Below are 14,225 nucleotides of genomic sequence, written 5' to 3' on the forward strand. Positions count from 1 at the left end.
TGGTTGCGCCCTCTGGAGGATGTTTGTTGCGATACACCATAGATGACAATATTTATTATCATTTCGAATCCGTTGAATACAAGGGGTTTGGAAATAGAAAAAAACAACGTTTCAACGTTTTGTAGACGTGTTTGATGCTCTATGACCAACTCCCGTTATCCATATTTCCATTATTATTCCGATTGTATGACCACCAAACATTCAATTTTATTGGGATTGAAGGGAGCTGATAGGTTAGGTGGAGTACCAAGGGGGCCGATAGGTTAGGTGGAGTACCAAGGGGGCCGAGGGGCGGAGTTACACGCGTAAATCACTACGATACTCGTTCCATCCAGCGGCCCCCTTGGTACTCCACCTAACCTATCGGCCCCCTTGGTACTCCACCTAACCTATCAGCTCCCTTCAATCCCAATAAAATTGAATGTTTGGTGGTCATACAATCGGAATAATAATGGAAATATGGATAACGGGAGTTGGTCATAGAGCATCAAACACGTCTACAAAACGTTGAAACGTTGTTTTTTTCTATTTCCAAACCCCTTGTATTCAACGGATTCGAAATGATAATAAATATTGTCATCTATGGTGTATCGCAACAAACATCCTCCAGAGGGCGCAACCAGTGAATTTAATGGAAACCTTCGTTACACACTACCGACACATACTTAACTTTAGTAGATAGAAGCGTTCCGTAGCTGAGTTTTGTCTTTCTGTTACAGATATTTGGAAAATTTGAAGAAATTCAAACATTTTTCTGCAGAAAAAAGCCGCTCTTCACTGACTTGTTGTACTATATCTAATATTTTTTTGGGGTTCCACCTTCTGCTTCAATAAGTTTATTGAGGTTCAAATGGACACCAATATATCTTGGAATAATCACGTCGCTGGAATTAAAGAAATTGCACGCATCATTCGATACCTAACAAAGCATACCAGAACTTATAGTCACCGTAAGATCTCCTTTGGTATCTTCTGAACATTTCAGTTTTGAGTGAATGTATCATGTCAAATGCGACGATCCGACTATTATTAACGAAAATATGGTTCAGTACCCTTTTGGTTGCCTCTTTTGTTTTTTTCTTTGATATGCTGCACGTGACGATGCGACTTTTATTAACAAAGAAGCAGGTTAGTGCACTTCTGACATGTTGCGCCATCTTTGTTTTTTCTCTGTCGATGAATTCTGCATTCGTTTCCATTTCATTTGATGTGCTGTACGTTGAGAACAAATCATTATAAACGAAAATACGGCTCATTGCCCTTCTGATATGTTACGTTGTCTTTGTTTTTTTTTCTCTGTCGATGAATTCTGAATTTTTTTTCTTTTTCAGTCAATGTACTGCACGTTGAGATTCAATTGTTATTGACGGAGATGTGGCTTCGTTCCTTCCTGACATGTTGCGTCATCTTTGTTTTTTCTTTGTCGATAACATTTTGCATTCGTTTCTCTTTCATTTGATGTGCTGCACGTTAAGATCCAAATATCATGAGTGAAATTGTGACTTAATGTCTTTCTGACATGTTGCATCATCTTTGTATTCTCTCGTCAATGAATTCTGGATTTTTTGTCCTTTCATTTGACGTGCTGTAAGCGAAGATTTGATTATTATCAGCGAATATACAACTTAGTGCCCTTCTGACAGTTGCTCCATTTTTTTTTTCTAATAACTCGTTCATTTCCACAAATCCTCACACATTTTCTACCACGCCACCATCACCTCCTACGCTGACTACGTCACTTTCGAAGTTTTAATATTTTATCATCATTATTATTATTTTTCGACCCACATTCCCCAGTTCAATATCATCTAACACAATTATTAGACCGATATTTGATTCCTCCATTCTGATTGGCTGACCGACACCACTCTGTAACACAAATTGAGTTTTAATGTTTTATCACTATTATTATTATTCGACCCACATTCTTCAGTTCAATTTCATCTAAAACAATCATTCTACTGATATTTGATTTCTCCAGTCTGATTGGCTTACGACACCACTCTGTACCAGAAGTTAGGCTGATTGTTCCTCATGGTTCGGTTCAGGAGTCTGAAAATTCGCAAAACGAACCTTCATACGACAAAGCGTGGACTTTATTCATCTCCTGATGATGCTTACTTGGTAAGCGAAACGCGTTAAGTGTTAAATGACTGTCATATTGAAATAGGAAAAAAAAACGACAATAACAACGAAACGATAACGAATAAATGCACGTAAACTGTTCGAAAACGCACGCAAAACCGTCGCACGCAAAACTGTTGAATACTTCACTTTCCCCAATTTCGAACGTTAACTCTACAATACGACTCAGCATTATTTCTGCCAAAATTCGATAGAGAAGGGTTATGGGGGGTTCCAAACGACATATTTCAAATATTGATTCACTCTGTATGTATGCGCTTATATTTCGTAGAATTTTCAATACGATTTTCACCACACTATGGCAAAATTTCCAACATGTGTGGGCTATTATTTCTGCAAACTGAAACTCACTTTTCAAATGTAACTGAAAAAATGAATCGCAAACGTGTTATGATTTCGATATATTTTGAGGTAATATTATTTAATATCGAACGAATAGTCATAAAGAAAATTATTTGCATTGTATTCCGAAAGCTCTGGACACCGAATGAATTTCTTAATACCTGTTGATGATCTTGACCTTCCCTAATATTTATAAACATTCATATTATGCTGAAGTTGTAACTTTGCCCCGGTCACCGTACTACGACAAAATGCTTGATGTGCATTCATGCAACTGTATTTGAAGATAGTTTTATATTCCTATATATATTATAATCGTATCAATTTTGATGACTATGAACTTGGAATAACGAAAGATGGAATTGTGAATACTGTGTGTTTTTGTTTCAGAATATCGAAGTTGAGGTTAAAATATCTTTCAATTCATGTATTCACTTGAATGGATTTGAATTATTTCATGACGATTTTTCATATTTGTCTGTATCGTTACTTTGTTATGTTTATATGTACAAGAACTCAGAACTCCGAACAATTGAAACTCAGGTTATCTACACATAATAGACTCGTCCGGTGGTATCTATATCAAAGGATGCTATTTTGAATGGGAATTTCGAAAAAACTACAATACGAAATGAATTTCCAAATATCACACTTGAAATTCAATGACAAATGTCAATCATCTATAATAATGTCCTGAATAAAATTCAAGATATAAAATGCCATTTTTTGTTATATCGACCCAACGAATCAGAATTTAAAATGACAGATAAACTTATTTCCTTTATTTCTAAAATGTCCTGTTTTTGTCAACTTAGTATCTTTCAATATGATGTTTCTTCATCTCTATAAAATCTGGTATATAATGTTTTGTTATTGCATATTTTTGACAACTTTCCCTGTATAAGATAAGTTTTCATTTTCAAAAAAAGATGTGTGTGATATGTATTTTATTTATTTTGGTAGTATATTATAAAGCCATTTATATAAAATATCAACGTTATTGAGACTGCAGCTGAACAATTTTCCTTTGAAATGACCCATACAGAACGGCGTGTTTTTCTTGAATTTTGGAACACACCACGATGAATCTTCAAAGTCTTCCAAATTCATTACGGTTGTGTATCTATATATTGAATAGACGCAGTTTGTCCAACAAATCACTGAATATCGACAAATTCTAGCCTCATAATGTGCAACTATAGACTGAAAAAAATGGAAACTGCTGAGATTTGAATCTCGTTCTGGAAAGGTTGCTATGACGGTTTTGAATGTTGTTGTTGAGATGACTCTGACTGATACTGCACACGTTGATGTATTATTCTGAAATAAATTCGATTTTTCAATAAAAAAATACACTGAAATAAATTCGATTTTTCAATAAAAACATACACTAAAAAAAATTTTTTGCCAACAGAGAGGGTAATGTCTTTCATGAAGTAATTGCTACACTTATAATGAAAATAAAAAAATCAAGTGTCATTCAAAATAAAGAATTTAAAACACATATTCTGCACGTACTAAGTGAAGGAAATATATTGTATGAAAACACTACTTTATGCGGATCATATCTGTGAGTGAGAATTTTTGACCCGAATGAAAAATATTGTATACACCCAAAAACTCTTTGCCTATAAAATTGGAAACAGTACTAACCTTAATTTTGTACAATTTCAAATGAAACGACAAGATTCGGTTTCCCAATGTCCATTAACCCTTTGAACACAATAGTGTATTTTCCTAATGAAAATTCTTCTAAGTGAGGACGATACGCCTCCGTCACTCGGTGGGGCAGAAATGATACTATATCTCCCAAATCTAACAAGACCGCCTCACCAAATTTTCCTTTCACGATTTTGCCAGTGAATATCCTCTGCGGCATCTCCACAGGCAAATCTGCTACTTTGATACTTGGCTTTCTCTTCACGATCGAACTTGCATTCAACTTTTGTAAATCCATCTGTGAAAAATAAAAAATGAAAGCTTTATGTTTTGATTCACAATATATGCGAATACTATCTCAAACAAACCACGACATGTAAAACATTTGACTGAAATCATCCAACATATATATATCGAAAAAAAAATTGGAAATCAAATGATCCAACAATTCTCACCAATTTTCAATTAAAATACATTTGAATAAATTCATCTGAGGAAAGAGTCAAACCTAAAACACTTACTTTCAAATAGAATCGGTGCACTTGTCACTGGTATCACTGTCAACGGATGCAACTAACTCATTTCGCCATGCATGACGTATTTATAGTAAAATAAGTGATGACATATTTTAAAATGAAACAAAGAGCCTTTGTTTCGTCGCTTTGAGAACTGCATATCTCCGGATGTAGATTCGACATTGACAGTGATCAATGTCACTTTGGGTTTGAATATAAAAATTAGTGATGACATATTCTGAAATGAAACAAAAGAAAATCAAAGAGTCTTTGTTATATGAATATTCAGCGTTGACATTGATCCATGTCACCTTGGATTTGAATAGCGCAACAAACACATGAATTCTGCTTTTTTTCCCCATTTTATTTGAAGTACTACATGTGATGATGCGACTATTATTAGTGAAGATACAACTTTGTGCCCTCTTGGCATCGTCTCGGTTTTTTTTTCTCTGTTGATGAATTCTGCATTCGTTTCCCTTTCATTTGATTTGCTGCACGTTGAGATTCAGTTATCATTAATGAAGATGTGGGTTAGTGCCCTTCTGACATGTTGCACCATATTTGTTTTTTCGTTGTTGATGAATTCTTCAATTTTTCCTCTTTCATTTGACATGATGTACGTAACGATCCGAAGTTTTTTCAATGATTCTCTTTGCAATTCTTCCTATGCTGTTTCACATTAGGCGCTCGATATTATATTTTCCATAGTCTACACATTAAATCATTTGAAATGAGTACCCACACCGACCTGTTGCGACTAGTATAGCGAAAATAGGTTATGAGGTCCTTTTGGCTTCGTAAAATGATTAACTATGTTTTTTGACATCTAAACGAATCCATTGATGTCAAAATCATCGGAATCGGACGACCGGAAGTAAAAACCGGAAGTGACCTGTTTTTGACGGATTCGAAACCTTCTCACCCTAAGGAATCCAAAAATACCATATGTTTCAGTATACGATGATTATTTCATTTTTTTTTGTCAACAAATTATGTGTTTTGAATCAAACTTTTACAATTACATTACACTCGTAGTTGTTCATAACCCAACAACTTTTAATTTCAAATATGTTCAATGATTTTCTTCAAATGTGCAATTCTTTCTATGCTATTTCACATTAGATGCTCGATATTATACTTTTCATAATCTACAAATGACATCATTTGAAATGAGTACCCACATCGGTCTGTTGCTGCTAGTATAATGAAAATAGGTTATAAGGCCCTTTTGGCTTCGACAAATGATTAATTATGTTTCATGACATCTAAACGAATCCATTGATGTTGAAGTCATCGAAATCGGAGGACCGGAAGTGGACACCGGAAGTGGTCGTTTTTTTATGGATTCGAAATCTTCTCACCCTAAGGAATCCAAATATATCATATGTTTCAGTATCCAATGATTTTTTTCATTTTCTTTGTCAATAAATTCTGTGTTTTGCATCAAGCTTCTGCAATTGGAATAAACTTATAGTTGTTCATAACCCAACAATTTTTAATTACAAGTTTTTTCAGTGATTTTTGTTGAATTTGCAATTCTTCCTATGTTATTTCACATTAGGCGTTGGATATTATATTCATTACGCCATATTTGTTTTTTCTCTGTCGACGAATTCTCCATTTCTTATCCTTTCATTTGACATGCCGTATGCGACGATCCGATCATTATTAGTAAATATACAACTCAGTGCCCTTCTGACAGTTGCGCTATTATTCTTTGTAATAACTCATTCATTATCACACACGCCACCACCTATCACGCTGACTACGTCACTTTCAAGCTTTTAATGTTTTATCACTATTATTATTATTATTCGACCCTCATTCTCCAGTTCAATTTCATCTAGCACAATCAATCGAGCGATATTTGATTTCTCCATTCTGATTGGCTGACCGACACCACTCTGTAACAACAGAAGTTAGGTTGGGTGTTCCACAAGGTTCCGTTCAAGAGTCTGAAAATTCGCAAAATGAATCTTCATATGACAAAGCATGTACGTTAGTCATTTGCTGATGATGCCAACTTGGTTAGCGAAACGCGTTAAGTGATAAATGACTGTCATATTGAAACACGAAAAACCGTTACGACAATAACGATGAAACGGTAACGAATGAACGCACGGAAAACGGTTGAAAACGCACGAAAAACGATCGTAAACGCACGTAAAACGATCGTAAACGCACGAAAAACGATCGTAAACGCACGAAAAACGATCGAAAACGCACGGATAACCACGTATTTTGAAATGTCATTGTCGAATACTTCGCTCTCCCATTCGCGCCCTCACGTTGAGTCCACAACGCTCAACCTCTCGACACTTTTGGATCTCCTCTTTCTCCTGATGATGCTAACTTGGTTAACAAAGATACGAGACTTCCGACATGTTGGAACGCTAGACTTCTGTTGAATCGATATGTTTTTTTCTTAAATGATGTATTTTGAAACGCCCTGTATACACATTAATATCATATTTCAAATCGACATGTTTTTTTCCTTAAATGATATATTTTGACGCACCCTGTACACTTCGACGCCATGTTTGTTTTCAATGATGTATTTTGGGATACCTTGTAACATTGAGGGATCACACTTTGAAACGATACAGCCTCATTAATCTGTAATGTTTTTTCTTAAATCTGATTCATTATTATTAATATATCACTTTCGCGCTTCCAATTTTCGTCGAGTAGTTCACGATCAATTCCTAAACCGGCAACGCCACATTGCCCCATAAACAATGATTTATTGTACAACTGGCAACGCCGAACCTGCCATGCTGGCATGTATTCACATTTGACAGATGCCGTCTTATGAGTCTAGTGTTTACAGTGTCCTTCTTCAACCAATAGATAGTTCAGCTAGTGACTCATAGATGACTCTGTGTGTTCTATAACTTTGGTGTTTCCATATACTTTTGTATCGATGAATCGAGCGCCTATTTTTGTGCGGTTACTGATAACAGAACATGAAACAATTCTGTACGATAAATTATTCAAATGAATCTCTCAATATACGTAAAGCCACGTAAATTTGTGCATCGATTACGTCACACGCGCCTCTCGCTCTTACACACACATGCACATCTTTACATGAAATATTAATTATTTCCCAAATCTAAGTATATTTTCCTATCTTCAATATGATAATGACAATTACATTCTATGGAAATCAAAAATAAAAATGCTGTCAAGTATAATGAATGAGTCAATTTCGGTCCCGACAAAACTAACGCTGTAAATACCCAACATTCGCAGTTAACTTCAATTTCTTACGATGGTGTAGAGGCTAAGGACAATGTCTACGGCGCGGACGACCCAGGTTCGAATCTCATTACTATAAGCTTTTTTTAATTAAAATCACGTGACTGAAGGGGGCCGAGGGAGCTGATAGGTTAGGTGGAGTACCAAGGGGGCCTGAGCGGTGATGTGGAGTACTAAGGGGGGCGAGGGCAAGGGGGTCGAGTTCCATGCTTGAATCGCTACGATACTCGTTCCATCCTGCGTCGATGACGTCACACGTTTTCCCCTCACAGACACCGTCCTGCACCCTCATTGACATTTGACAGTTGCACAGACACCGATCCGTATTGACAGACATCATAAAACCGGCAACTGCGCATACTGCGTCGCATGACAACACCCATATGTCTAGTGTTTACAGTGTTCTTCTTCAACCAATAGATAGTTCAGCTTGTGACTCATAGGTGGCGCTAGGATTAGTGTTCACAGTGTCCTTCTTCAACCAATAGATAGTTCAGCTAGTGACTCATAGGTGGCGCCAGTGTGGTGTACTCGCGACGATGCATCTGGGTCACGTGACAATTTGGAGCGCTCTGATTGGACTCTGCCGTACGCGTGACCTTGAAAGGAACCAAAAATTGCAGAATGAACCTTAGCCGTTTTCCCATGTTAATCTCCATAAGAAAACTTTTAGAACTCTTGCAGCCTATTTACTCCAGGGGGACTAATTCTGATATAAAAATCATACCCGAAACTTCACCCCCTTGCGGTCAGCAACTACCCTCCCCCCTATTTTTTTCAAAGGCATGGGGGGTCGAGTGATCGAGTCATTTGGAAGTTCTTTTGTTTGTCTATCACTTCTCCGATTTGTTTCTAAATTGGTTCATTCGTTATTGAAAAATTGAATGTTGAACGTTTTATTTAAGAAATAACAAAAAATTCGCTGTCGCTCATTTTATTGAGGAAATCAACAAAAGTAACATCAATAAACTGTCTAGTTCCATACAACAATACAGTATACTTTCGAAAGCGTTCCTTACATTATTGAAGATGTCGGGAGTTAGAAATCGGCATTCCCGAACAATTATCTGTCGCAGGTTTTCTAGATTTGTATTTAAGTAGTAGTTAGTTGTTAGTTTTTGTTGAATCTAATTGTCGCAGAACAAAAAGTAGGTAGTTGGCCACTGTCACTTCTTCACGAATTATCATTCAGTCATCCTTGTTCACTGTGTTCCAACATGGTTTATTTTACTGAAGAAAAAATAGAAATTGTTGCAACATATTATCGAAATAATGAATGTGCTGAAGCTGCTGCAAGAATTTATAATACGAATCATCCAGACCACAACGTAAGCCATCAATACGTTAAACAGTTAATGGATAAGTTGCGATCTTCAGGTTCTGTTCACAACAGAAAACATGAAGTATCTCGTCCTATAAGAAATGACGAACTTGAAGTTGCAGTTTTAGGACATGTACAAATGGATAATCGACAATCTATCAGACAAGTAGCTAGAGCGTCTGGTGTGTCAGCTACTTGTGTTTTTCGGATTTTGAAAGCCTACAAATTCCATCCTTTCAAAATAAAGCTACTTCTGGAATTAAAAGAAGATGATCCTATTCGTCGACTTCAGTTTTATGAGATGTTCAGCGAGAAATTGACCAATAACCCAAACCTATTATAAAATACATGTTTTTCACACAAAAGTTCTTTCATGTTGAATGGTGAAGTGAATAGACATAATTGTCGTTACTGAAACGATGTGAATCCTCATTTGGTGATGGAAACACATTCACAAATTCCATAAAATTCTTAGTTATCATATTGTTGGATCATTCTTCATTGAAGGTAATGTAGCCACGTGGTAGATCTGTCTGATTTTGACAAGTTTTCCATCATCCCAAAAACTCAAACTGTTTTAACACTATCAAAGGCAAAGATATAAGTATATAGGCATTTTTATTGTAAAACAACGATAAAAATAAAAACAACAATAAAAATTAATTGGCGCTCCGGGGCGACTTCATTGATTCCAGTGGCGCATTTGCTTTTTCAGCTGCAGGAAAACGCGGAAAAACCTGCAGCACCACATTAGATATAAGTATTTGGTTTTTGCTTCTTGGGTTCGTCTGTCTCCCATTTCTTCGAATTCTCCAAAAACGCCAGCTAATGATGGCTACTTCAACCTCTTTATCGGTTTGAGATGCATCGTTGTCTACAGTCTACATAATTCTTCATCAAATAATTGAAAACTGCTATGATTATCCTATTGTCGTCTACAATTTTTTTGTACATCTCATGTCATGGTGATTTTAGGGAATCTCCAGAGTGGCGATAGGGAAGCTTTGCAGGAAAAGATTAGATATTTTAAATGTAGACCTGTAGCAAATCGATTGTGTCTTCCATAAAATGGAACAGCACCTTTTTTTTTTGTTTCTATAAGTTGTGCTAAATCATTTGTAATAACATAATGGTGCACAGGATTATTCAAGTCGGTAAAATGAATGCAGCATACGTTGAAATGAGAAGCTGCCTACAAAAATATAATGAACTCGCAGCATATACTTTCCACCGCCTGTACAGAAATCAGCTAGAATGATTCTAACTGCACCATTGTTCAATAAATCTTATAAAGTTTTTTGAGAATCAAGTTATCTGAAGAGTTGGAAACGATAGCACCGTATTCCAATTTCCTTCGAACCAATGACTCGTAGTTTCTCAGTAACATGTTGTTTTGAAACGATTCAACCCCCTCTGGCCGCTTGTGTCAGGTGTTGGATATGGGCTTTTACTCTTTGGTCACCTAATGCCCAAAAAGCTGGTTTTTCTATTTGTTCGATATTGTTACTAAATAACTTTTTCAGAAATGGATACATTTGATTTTTGTTTAAAAGAATCTGGAGTCCCGATGCTAATTCATACATTTTTGCAGATAGTTATAAATGGTTATGTTTTATGTATTCCCAACACTATCAAGTCATCTGTATAAGCATCATATTAATCGACAATATTATTGAAGGCAATTAGAAACAGAGTAACAATTGATGATGGACATTATGGCATACCGTATTCTTGGATTCTAGATAGACATCTTTTGAAATGGATACGTGTTCATTTCAAGGGCATAAACCGATAGTATTTTATTTCAGCAAATGTTCAAAATCTTTTCCTTGAACTCTCTGATAGTAAATCAGTTTATTTTCGATCTCATTTACAATATTTACAATATTTTGAAATGTTCATGGGGTAATGCTAGCACAAGTTACGGTAGTTCTGTCCCAGGTTACAAACAGAGATTAAACATCTTGTGAACTCCTTACCTCTGACACGAGTATCAAGTGAACCAATGTATGATGAAGCCCTTACTCCTGCTAATTTTTGCCTGGATCTTCAAGTGGTGTTGAATAATCGATAGTAAAGTTGAATCCAGACGATACCATTCTTCGTCGCGAATGGAGAAAATATAAAAAAATGTTACTTATAGTTTCTGGAAGCGATATGAATTACCTACCCACATTGACGAAAAGAAATAAATGGACAAAGGACCGTAATCACATAAAAATTTTAGACGTGGTTATATTAGTCGACGATCATTCTCCCAGATATAGTTGGAAACTTAGGGAGAATAAACAAACTGTTCGGGATCGGATGAACAAATTAGAGTCGTGGACGGTGAAACAGTAACGAGGTAGTTACGTCACAGTAGAACAATACAACCAGTAGGCTCTCAGACCACGTGATCCGCCCGAGTTGCCGGGGACCTTCAACCGATCTTAAGATGAGATTTTCATTCAACGCGTTCAGTGTTGTAGTATCGAAGGATTCTACGGTCCTATGGGCACCGGATCAGTTATAATAAACGGTCGGAAATTGATATTGTGTATAGTTCATTCGTTGTTTTTAGTTTTTGTAAATAGTTATTACAAAATGGGAGATGTAAGAAAGACATTATTATATGAGTGCACGCCTATGGTAAAAGAACGAAATTGACTCCACACTTCGTTTCGAGGTCACCGAGAACTTTGTGAATTTATCAATGAAAGTAGTGGGAGTGGACTTACTTGTTAATTTTTACTGTGTTACGTCGTCTGCTCACAATATTGTGTAATTTGGAATTAAATAGATAATCTAGCAATTATGCAGGGTGTTTATTGAACATGCGGCAAAGGGACTATTCCTTGGACTATTCTATGGATATTTTGTCTTTTGATGATTTTTGATTGGACATTTTGTTACGAAGATACGTGGTGAAAAAGAATTTTGGCAATAACAATTTTGGTAATTTTAAGATTATTAACGTACCCGAAATAAAAGTATAGCGTACAACACTGGACCTACTAAGTAATAAAAAATCTATCAATTCCGTTGGTACCTTTCAACAACATTCCGATTACTACAATCGGCTGCAGACATTCAATTTGAATAGTATGTCTCGTAAGTGATCATTTATATGTGTCGAATAGGTTGAAACTGTTTGACTTTGTCCATGTTACGTGCATTTTATGTGTTCGATTGTAGATTAAGAAATATTACATGTAATTTTTGGCAATAAATTGTTATTGCCGAAATTCTATTTCGCTCCGTATCTTCGAAACAAAGCGCCCTATCAAAAATCATCAAAGGACAAAATATCCTTAGAATAGTCCAAGGAATAATTCTTAAAATTTTTGCCGCATGTTTAATAAATACCGTGTATATAGTTGACCCTTTTAACAGGTGGGCATATCGATACTTTTAGATGTTAGTTTTCATATTTTTCAACTGAATTGTACATTAAAGAATGTTATTATGTAAGTATGACTTTTAATAATAGTCAAATAAGAGTTTGAAGAACTTTCTTGGTGATTCTCCTCGGCCTGCTGTGAATTTAGGTTTTTCAAATTTTTTTCACTTTTTGATATTGTTTTGATTTATCTTTATCATACTTTCTTTGGAAATTAGATACATTTCCGTTAGACATAAAGTGATTAAAGCCTGAAGGTATTTTCTGTAAGCTCATATGAGGTCTATTTAAAGAAATCGAGAAAATAGTGATCCCGAATTTTAATTTCTCCTGTGTAAAAGCACCACTCGGTAAAATCATGAAAGGAAAATGGAAATACACTATTCTCGAGAATATTTTACTGAAAAATTATTTTATTCCAACCAATCAAGTTTGTGATATTTGATGTTGAATGAACCTATTTACCGACATAAATCCCACCATAATTTCCGGAACACCCAGAATCAACACAAATTATCATAATATTTTTTAAACATTTTTTAAGTTAATCTGTCTAGTTCAGATATACATCAGTGCGTTCTATTTAAAAATCACAATTTGGATAGGTCATACGTTAATCATATATCTAACAAATATGTTAGTAGTTATATTTGTTACCTACACAGCTTTCATTACTGTCTACAACTTCTATCCGAAACATTTTTTCTACCTTTTTTTCAATCCACACAGTGTTGATATACTACATCCTGTACAATAATGTTCATATAAATTACGCAAATTCTAAAAACAACAAACGATTGCAAAATTCCGAAACTGAAACATTATTTCCCTGTGCGCTCGTATATATGTAAATTGAATATTGAATTCAATTTAGTGTAGCACCCAAACAATGAGCTTTGTCACATACTCCAAACTGTTTACTCGAAGCATTTCGATTCAGGCTGGAAACTGTAAACTCGGTCTGATATTGACAAAGGCTCGTCTGAAAACGGGGAATCGTCAAGTGGCAGATAAAAATGTGTACTCGGAGATTGAACGATGTTTGCAATGATTAGGATATACTTTATCTTGTGTTCTCTCCCGCAGCTCCAGAAAATTATTGGTGGTGTTTGCTTTGGGATTGAGAAAACAACTGGCAAAATCATGATTCGATTTCTCAACACAGGCTGAATAGTGTTTTTGTGTGGGTAGAATATCTGTAATTATTTCATTGTTTGTTTGTTATTATTGTTTGTTGTTATATGAAATGAACTAACGGTTTCAGTGGAACAGATTCAATTTTAGAAACTCAAAGAACTACTTTTTCCTAAAGAACCACTTTGCACTTCAAAATCCATTTTTAATAAATCTCATCAGGAGCGGATTGAGGATTTTTTTAGGAGATCACCAGAACTACTAATTGATGATGAAACAAGTCCTGCCAAAGTGTGACTGGAGCCCTTCATAAAAAAGCGACAATTGAATGTTTAAACTTGTATATGTTTTTCGAGAAAATAAACTTTCGTTTCATTGAAATATTGTCATTGTTCATGTTCTCTCATGGTCTGAGAAAACAAAATACTCTTTATTAGCTTCCTTTCTTTTTTTCATGAAATAC

At 35.5% G+C, this 14,225-nt stretch overlaps 1 protein-coding gene and 1 long non-coding RNA gene across 4 annotated transcripts in view; one reads left to right on the forward strand and one right to left on the reverse strand.

Moving 5' to 3' along the window:
• Positions 1-14,225, forward strand: part of sick (sickie) — a 678,280-nt gene that overhangs the window by 550,804 nt on the left and 113,251 nt on the right. The window lies entirely within an intron of this gene.
• On the reverse strand, positions 2,633-8,601 carry LOC141481482 (uncharacterized). Its single transcript, XR_012465007.1, has 3 exons — positions 4,668-8,601; positions 4,141-4,444; positions 2,633-3,807 (listed from the first exon to the last, which is right to left on the reverse strand). It is a non-coding gene; the product is annotated as an uncharacterized lncRNA (long non-coding RNA).

Source organism: Leptinotarsa decemlineata, unplaced genomic scaffold, assembly GCF_025532065.1.
Source record: "Leptinotarsa decemlineata unplaced genomic scaffold, Ldec_3_MD MMD2_tig00000199_RagTag_RagTag, whole genome shotgun sequence".
NCBI lineage: Eukaryota > Metazoa > Arthropoda > Insecta > Coleoptera > Chrysomelidae > Leptinotarsa > Leptinotarsa decemlineata.